The sequence below is a fragment of the Trachurus trachurus genome (genome assembly GCF_905171665.1).
Source record: "Trachurus trachurus genome assembly, chromosome: 14".
Lineage (NCBI taxonomy): Eukaryota > Metazoa > Chordata > Actinopteri > Carangiformes > Carangidae > Trachurus > Trachurus trachurus.
In genome coordinates, this window is record NC_139903.1 from 4,524,869 (window position 1) to 4,534,659 (window position 9,791).

General features: G+C 39.5%; 1 protein-coding gene across 1 annotated transcript in view; it reads left to right on the forward strand.

The window, feature by feature from the left end:
- Nucleotides 1-9,791, forward strand: part of tmprss2 (transmembrane serine protease 2) — a 253,688-nt gene that overhangs the window by 195,984 nt on the left and 47,913 nt on the right. The gene's annotated exons all lie outside the window — the stretch shown is intronic.

Below are 9,791 nucleotides of genomic sequence, written 5' to 3' on the forward strand. Positions count from 1 at the left end.
CTACACTACCTGACAGGACGGCAAAGTTCGCCTTGCCAAAACGGTCAGCCAACTTTGTATCTACAACACACACAACACACGACAATGGCCACGTCAAACCACAGAAGCACCGGAGTACAACATCAAGCACTCAGTCAAAAGACATGTTGTGGCTATTAACGTAATGATCTTACTACTATGAGCAAATCAGGACCTGGTCTGCTGAGTGGGGGTTTGGTGTCTCTCAGCACATTTTTTTTAAAGGAATAGTTCAACATTTTGGCAAATTGGCCATAATCCCTATAGTTTTAGCAGTAGGTTAGTTTAATTGTTGGTGCAAGCTATTTTTAGAACGGTGGAGCAGAGCCGTGAGCTGCTCAGAGCTACGCTACGGAGGCTAATGGGATTTCTTGGTTTCCCTCATCAAACTCATCAAATACACAATCCAACAACTCCAAAACGCTCTGGTGGACAAGTTGTGACCAAGGGGGCAGTTGTGGGTCTGAGAAGTGAAGCTCACTTCCGCGTTCAAAAAACTGCAATCCCCCCGGCTTCCTCTGGGGGCTGGTGTCAGAAGGGAGCATTCCCCATAGACCCCTATGTTAAAATCGCCGATTTTACATCCTCAATAAACATGTTAAAAGCCTGGTGTCAGAACGTTTTTTTTTCTCAATCGATAGTTTCTACACTCTGAGGGGGGTGAATTTTTTTTTAACTCTACCGTTTTACTGTTATTAGGTTAAAACTCTGGCCAATTAGGGCGCGGAAACGCTGAGTGACAGGTCCGAGCAGCTCCGGAGACAGGCTGCTTCGAGGCCAGTGGGCGGGTTCTCGGCCGGCCAATCCAACATGGCGCTGTTCAGGCCGCCATATTTGAGTCACAAAAACGACTCCCCAAAACCAATGGGTGACGTCACGGACGCTACGTCCATTCTTTTTACAGTCTATGGTTGTGACCCGCACATTCACAATGATAATGGAACGTATGAGTTGTTTTTGAGGTAAATGCAGAGACTGCTTGCCGAAAAACTGCCTCCGACGGGAACGTGCATCAGCAGTTTGGGATGAATTTACCTCAAAAACAACTCTGTCTTGTGATGTTCTGTTATTATCTCATTGTGTGGTGAATGTGCAGGTCACAACTTGTCCACCAGAGCGTAACAAACCTACTCCTAAGACTATAGTTATTATGGCAATGGGCCAATTTACCCAAATGTTGAACTATCCCTTTAAATGACCCTTATTTTTGTTGTATTAAGTTATATAATTCTGTTCAATGATTTCTGGTAACAAAACTACTGTATGATCGCATTCATCTTTCATTTGCAATTACATCACAATATCAAGAACACGCTGGCTTTAAAAAAAAAAAAAAAAAAAAAAGTCAAAAAGACGAAGTGGAGAACCTGAATCTGTGCAGTGACCATGAAGAGGCTGACACATAAATGAATCAACATGACTAAGTTCTCAACCTAAAGGAACTAATTTTACTGTCCACCAGAGATTATATCCACAGAGGTAATGTTAACTCTGGGGTTACATGTATACTAACTGTATGGGTGAATTCTACAGATCAAACAGAAACTCTCTGTGTAGTAACAGAATTAATTTTACATTTTCCAAAGTCCCAGCAGTTAGTCATCAATTATCAAGCACAGGTGTAATGACACAGCTCAGGCCAGGTTACATGGTTTTGATGTAATAACAACTTGTTAAAGGTGTACAGAAAAGAAAATTGAATTTGAGCCCACTTTGGGTCATAAAATTAATGTGATAACTCATCTTTCAGACGTTGTGGGCCAAACTTTGTGCAAAATTCTATTTTTGAGTAAATCCGGGATGAAAGTGTGTATTTTTTTTTTCGCATTGGATAATGCAGGCGCACGGATTATACGTCAGCCTGTACACGATTCACCAGCCACTGCTATTGGATCCGTAATCCGTCATTCAAACGTCTGAGACACGCACACACACACGGAGCTCGGGCTCGCCCCAAGCTTTGAATATCCCGCCCGCTCGATAACGACCAATCAAATTCGTTTCCCTCACTCGGGTAAACTCGTGTTGCAGCTCGTGACAACTCGGCGCGACAAACAGGACAAACGGCCATTTCTGTACACCTTTAATTTATTTTTTGAGTTAGTCAGACCTGTTATTAACTATGTGTATCTATGGTAACTATGTTTATCACCCAATTTGGGTTTAAAGTTAGCTAAGCGTGATATCTCTGCTGATGTCATGATACAGTCAGCACTGTGATTTACAGTGCTTCCCAAAAGCAGCTACGTGTCTGGGGTAGTAATGTCACAGGAAGACAGAGGCACATCTCACACTGTTTCCTTTCTTTCCTTATATGTACTGTAGGTGCAATGAGCAGGAGCAGATGATGGAGGGATCACCAGCACTAGAGACACTCTGGCCTGGGATTCCAACTCCCATTGATGCAGTAGCCTAGTTAAATATACCATCTTTTTCTGCATTCTGTTTTTTTTAAAGTAGCAAAATCCATCGAGCCTTACATGTCCCCACCCTAACTCTGGCATAAAACGATAAAAAAGAAAGTAGAAAAGTAATAAACTGAAGCTGACCTTTTAAATGTAAAGTTTTGTAAAATTATCTTCCTGGTGTAAGAGAAATAAGGAATAGATTTTTGAATTTGGATGGGAAAGCTACTCATATGGTGAGCCTATAGGACCATGCTGACCAGAGGAGGTGAACTGGTTGACGCAATTACATAATTACCATGGTATCAGCAAGATTCCAGTGCCTGTGATGAACTTTTTCGCTGGAAAATTGTTGGAAAAGTTTCCCACAGAAGCAGTTTGTGGCATTTCTGCATCAAATGGTAACATACTGTAAATAAAAGTTTACGCATGATATCCGTAACTGTCTGAGATTATCATTGCAGATTGTAAATCTACCAGCGGATAAGTGTGATTGAATGGAAAATTTCCCAAATGCAAATGGGAGAATCATCTGTTACAGTGACGCAAAGGTGCCGTGCCATCATGTTTACAGTAAGTGTAAAAAAACAATGTATGATTTCCTTTATTATCCAAAAAAGGTACTTCCTCAATTCCCTGACTCAAAAGGCTTACTCATCATGTCCTGTCTCCAGCTTATATAGCAGCTCTGCAGCACAGGCAAGTTACATTCGACGAAAGAAACATGAAGACTTTCAACCTGAGCCTACTACTAAGCCTGGCAGTCGCAGTTTACTGCATGCCTCCACCACAGGCCGCTCCGCAAGATGAGAGTTTTGCAGAGGTTTGTTTGCTTCACTTATGAATGCTTTTATTTTCTTTTGCATCAAAGTTGTTAGAGGTCTCTGAATATTTAATTCTTACAGACACATAATAGCTCAGTTGCTTAATCTCTGTTGTGAAGAAACAGGCCTTTTATTCCAAGGGCAGAAGCATGTAGTAGCCTATCTAACTCATTTTCTCTTGCAGAACTACCTGAAGAAATTCTACAACCTAAAAGAGAAGACTGGTCCAAGTTTCAGATCAGGGATCAGCCAAATGAACGAGAAGCTGAGTGAGATGCAGAGATTCTTCGGTCTCCAGATCACCGGGACGCTGGATGCTGACACCATGGCTGTCATGAAGAAACCTCGCTGTGGTGTACCAGACACCAAGGTCGAAGGTTACTCCACAACTGGATACAAGTGGCAGAAAAGGCGCCTCACCTACAGGTGAGTGACCAGAAAAATTTTCCAAAAAATCACTTCAGGCAAACCATGAGATTATCTAAGTACATCTAAATGTTTTTTTTGTTTTTTTTCCTGTCCTACAGGATTGTGAACTACACACCTGACATGTCAGGGGCAGAGGTGGATGACTCTATAGCAAGAGCTCTGCAGGTTTGGGCCAACGTCACTCCTCTGAGGTTCAGAAGGATCTACAGTGGCACTGCTGACATCATGGTCGCCTTTTTCCGTGGAGGTGAGTTCAAAAGAAAAACAAATGTTTCTCAGTTGTGAGTTGGTAACTTGGCATGTCCTATAATGCATCTTAGCCTTTGGTCTCTGAGTCTTGAATCACATTTGACGGAAAAAAAATACAAAAACCATGCCTTTTTAGATTATTTAATTATTTCTTATTCTTTGCATCTGGATTTGACTTGACATGAATCTGACATGAACATGCTCTTGCTCAACAGACCATAGAGATAATTCCCCCTTTGACGGCCCTGGTGGTACTCTGGCTCATGCCTTTTACCCGGGTCCTGGAATTGGAGGAGACGCCCATTTTGATGATGATGAGAACTTCACCTTCCGCTCACGCATGGGTATGTTCATTACACATAAAGAGTATTATCATGCATGTCTTTATTTCATTTGCCCCAATTGACTTCCAAAACTGTGCTTTCTGCTTCAGGCAACGTCCTCTTCTTGGTGGCTGCCCATGAGTTTGGCCACTCCCTGGGTTTGGATCATTCCAACGTTGCCGGTGCTCTCATGTACCCTTACTACTCGTACGTAAACCCCGACACCTTTGTTCTGCCCCAGGACGATGTCAGAGGCATCCAGTCTCTCTATGGCGGTCGCCGGTACTAGCCGACTGGAACATCACTGTTTCTGTGCACAAACAGCATTTGGTCGCTGCACCCACTTCTAGGCCACATCATTGCCTCAGCAGTTTATGTAACAATCTAAATAACAATGAAGGCAGGAAAGTTCCATAGTATAATTTCATAATGCCTTTCCTGAAAACAACAACTTCTCTATTTTTAATCTTTTCAAGCCATTGTTGCTATCTTGTTGGTTCTATTTTGTACTTTTTATTACAAGTGTACCATTTTTGTTGCTCCATTACTTGTAAACATACATTAATTTAAACATTAACTTGATTTATTGATTTATATTATAATAAACGTGAACTGTGGAACTTTACTCAATGTTTATTTTATGATTGTATGCAAATTGCTGACATAAATTTGACATAATCCAGATTATGTTTTGAATATATTAGTAAATAAAGTTTTTCAATGTGCATTTTAGTTTGTTTTGTTGTTTCTTGTGTAAGTAGGCTACTGAAGATCAAAATTGCAAAGCGTATTTTTTTTTTTTGTCATATCTAAAGTCTAAGTTACAGCACTGGTCAGTCAAATTTAATGAACTAGTTATTCCTCAATGAAAAATCTTAGGTTCTTGCTAATTCTGGCTGTTTCGCTGCTAAATGTTTCTTTGTGTGTCTGCTGTGTAGTAATGTTCATGAGGTTGAGGTATTAGGTTCAAAGGTAATAACTATATCTGACCAAACTGACAGATATTTATTTTTCATACATCTCTTGCCTTTTTAGGGGCATTGTGGGTTTTCATTCTATGCAGCAATAGCCTACATATATGACATTGTGTCATCTGCAAAGAAATATTATCTTAAATAACTGTCAGTTCACAACTTTCACAGATGGGAAGGTTGAGTGCACAATCCTAAAATTTATCACACGTGAAATTATAACCATGCTACAGCAGTAGGTTGTATTTAAGAAAATCTGTACATGTTTGTGTATAAGGCCTTCCTTTTTATATGGCACGGAAAAAAACACTCAATCAAAACTGCCCAGAGGTTGAAGTTTTATCATCTTGAACATATCCTCTTGACAAAGATAGAGCATGAACATTTTTCCACAAGAAAATTGTATCCCTCAAGTGGCAATGTATCAAAACTGCCAAAGAAACATCAGTGATTGTCTTTTGTAATATGACCCACCCAGTGCTCATCAGCCATGGTAGAGGGATGGGTAGTTACAATCAACATAGCAAAGAATTTAAAGACATTGGTCACATGCTCCGCAATTTACTATCAATTTTATTCTTGCTATTTTTTTAAAACAATACAGGTCTATTCTAGAGTATTCATAGTGGTTTCATTTTAGGTACTTTTCTTGATAATAATTGAATCAAAAACATCAGATTAAATTTGAGACAGAGGTGAGAGAGACCTGCAGCCTGACGTTGTTTTATTTAGCATCACATTACCTTAAAGCAGAAGTGAGTGATATATTTGTGTTAATATAAGTCTTAAATAGTTATATCTTCCGACAGCAATCACTTACATAGAGTGTTTGGACCGAAACACGGGTCTGTCAGTCACTCTGCTCTGCTCTGAGCCGAAGAGAAAACATTTATCGTATCCTACAGTTTTTATCCAATGAGGAGAGAGAACGGCATGCAGGGCTGTGTGTGCAGCCAAGGAACGCCGTGAATGTGGTGACGTAGCGACGAGGACTGTTATGGTGCGTTCAAGGAAACTCGTATTTTTCCGACCGTGAAGTGGTACCAGTTCGATCTGGTACGAGTTCACCGGTCGGAAGTTACGAGTGGCCGTTATAGTGACTTTCACCGGTAAAACAGGTCGGAAAAACACGAATGGGTTGCCTGGAACGCTACAAAGTCGTAAGTTGTGACTTGAAGCTGTAATTTATGATTTCAAAAGCCTGCATGGAACGCAGCATTAGCGAAAACGACCGGATCACTCACTTCTGCTTTAACACCGCCCATTCATTAGACTCCAGTTTAAAACAGAATAGTATGTAGCCTGCACCAAAATCCTCATGAGCCAACAATTTGTCTTTAAAATGCCAATCAGTGGTCTGTATCAGCTGGTAACTCTCCCATGTGCTGATCTCTCTGAAATGGAGGCTGAAATGGTTTAGTAGAGGAACTAAATCCTTCAAACGTTGAGTAGCTACCATCAAATAGGACCACAATGGAAATAAGCCTTTGGGCTTTATTGTGTTTTTAATTCTTTTGAACACTTGTCTAATGTTGTTCAATAAAGTTTTCAATCAATCAATCAATCAATCAATCAATCAATCAATCAATCAATCAATCAATCAATCAATCAATCAATCAATCAATCAATCAATCAATCAATCAATCAATACCTCCACCTGAAATAAAACAAAGGACAACAGTTTTTTTTTTTCTTTTTTTCACCTGTTTGATATTTTATGAAGTACAGTAGATAACATTTTACAGTACGGAAGCCTTGCATTCACTGTAATTCTATTTATCTATCTATTTTTCTGAGTAATTTTTTTCCTGTTTTTCTGACTAATCTTTTTTCCTGTTAATCTGGCTATTTTTTTCCCCTGTTTTTTTTTAGGTAATTTTTTTTCTGTTTTTCTGAGTATTGTTTTTCCCTGTTTTTCTGACTAATCTTTTTTCCTGGTTTTTTTTGTGTGTAATTTTTCTGTTTTTCGTGCTAATTTTTTTCCTCCTGTTTTCCGAGGTAATTTTTTTCTGATTTAGCTTCGAGATTTCAAAATCCCGTGAAAAGCTCCCACCTGCAAGTAACGTAAGGACTGATTTCAAAATAAAGGTGCTACATGAGTGACACTCTCTGAGGAGATATTCTGTAACAACAGGTAGTTTCCTTTCAATATAAATCTGAATTTACTTGGAACACAGTGAAAATAAGACTATATTTTTGTGGAGCATATCCATGGATGTAAAGCAATGTAAAAGAAAGCGACTCTACTCATTGTGTTATGAGTAGTACTTTTATTTTGAAGGCGCTCCTTGATGTGCCCTGTGTAGCTTTCCCCGGGAAAAGTTTGTTGATGCTTGTGTTCGAGCCGTCAGTCCGGAAAATGAGTGGAGTTTGAATAAAAATCCTTAACAATGTATCTCATGGGTCTAAGATGCAATAAATCCGTGATGAAGTGGTGGCTTGACTGCAGCAGTTAAACGATACTTGCAGGTGGGAGATTCTCGCGGGATTTTGAAATCTCGTTAAAGCAGAAGTAAGTGATATATTTGTGTTAATATAAGTCTTAAATAGTTATATCTTCCGACAGCAATCACTTACATAGAGTGTTTGGACTGAAACACGGGTCTGTCAGTCACTCTGCTCTGCTCTGAGCCGAGGAGAAAACATTTCTCGTATCCTACAAGTTTTACCCAATGAGGAGAGAGAACGGCATGCAGGGCTGTGTGTGCAGCCAAGGAACGCCGTGAATGTGGTGACGTAGGGACGAGGACTGTTATGGTGCGTTCAAGGCAACCCGTAACTCGTGTTTTTCCGACCTGTGAAGTCGTACCAGTTCGATCTGGTACGAGTTCACGGGTCAGAAGTTACGAGTGGCCGTTATAGTGACTTTCACCGGTAAAACAGGTCGGAAAAACACGAGTGGGTTGCCTGGAACGCTACAAAGTCGTAAGTTGTGACTTGAGGCTGTAATTTACGGTTTCAAAAGCCTGCCTGGAACGCAGCATTACCCAAAACGACTGGATCGCTTACTTCTGCTTTAAGGTGACAAAAGGTGGAGAACCTACCTTATTTGAGCAGTGGTCAGAGACTGACACTGTATGACTCTGCATGATTAAGTAACCTAATGGACTAATTTTACTGTCCACCAGAAATTATATTTATAGAGAGGATCTACAGTAACCAGTCGGGCAGTTATACTGTATGTTAACTCAGGGTCTATGAAGAAGGAGCTAAAAAGGGTGAATTTTACAGATCAAACAGAAAACTCTGGAAACAGAATTAATTTTACATTTCCCCAAAGCCCAGCAGTTATTATTCATCAGTTATCAAGCACAGGGGTAATGACACAGTTCTTAGATTTTCTTTTTAAGATTCTCATATGCATTATGGCTATAACTGCACTACTGTGTGCAGAGTAAGAGACCAAACCAGACTAAACTCCTTCCCTCTTAGGTTCTGATGTAATGACCACTTGTTCATTTCCTGTTGGAGTTAAACAGAACAGTGTAATGTACGTGAGTTGTCTGTTTCTCATCCAGTGTGAGAATCATGCGGTTTAACCAAGATCCCCCTGCTGATGTCATGAGATACTGTACTGTACTGTACAGTCAAATATAGTAGAATTAAATATGGTGACTTTAATTATTTTGAATAATGATCTTCCAAAAATGCTTCCCCCAAAAAACGGGGTAAAATGTAAAAAATAAAAAAAATTAAAAAAAAAAGATTTTCAGACACCATTTCTTAACCTTGGTTTGTCGAACGTCTGCCTCACTACCATCAGCAGCTAACGTCCTTAGGTTGTGTCACGGTGAAGTGTTTCACAAGTATATTTTCAACAATAACCACAATTTACCTAATAGGCCTACTGATGAATAATCTAGGGAAGTGGCTGGAAGTGTTACCTCACTGTTTTATTGAGTCGTGTGATAATAACCGCCTTTATGTCACAAATCAAAACACAGTTTCGACAGACTTTTCGGGAAGTGTTTGATTTAGAATGTAAATGTATTTAAAGGTGGGTTTTACTTAAATATTGCTGCTAGATTTTCTTGAATGACACAAACAAAAACCTTTAATGAAGGATTCTTAATAAAAAGCAAATGATCACATTACCATGATATACTAAGGTTTATTGTTCACTTTTGTGGACAATTGTTCAAGTTTATATTTTTCACCATCATTGTTGCATTTTTATTACAACACTTTCATTATGTCTGAACGTCTGCATTCCTGGGTGTTGCTTCATTTACCTGAGACAATACGTGACATTACAACATGATTACTGTTCTTCTCATTGTCCGATATTAAGTAACTGGCTAAAATGTACCTTTCCAGTCACGTTCATGTAAAAATAAGGCCATGGAATATTACAGCCACCTGTAGTTGACTCACAAACAGGTGATTGACAGATTTTTATTAATTTCTAATCAAATTACTGGACGTTATAGCAGACAGATGACGAGGCCAAAATTATTCATCTGATCCTGCAAATGAGTCACATTAGTCAAGCAGCCTCAGCTAACACGTTTATCTCACATTGATAGACACCATTGCCCCGGCTGTTTGACTTGCATGATGTGGTGTGTGAAT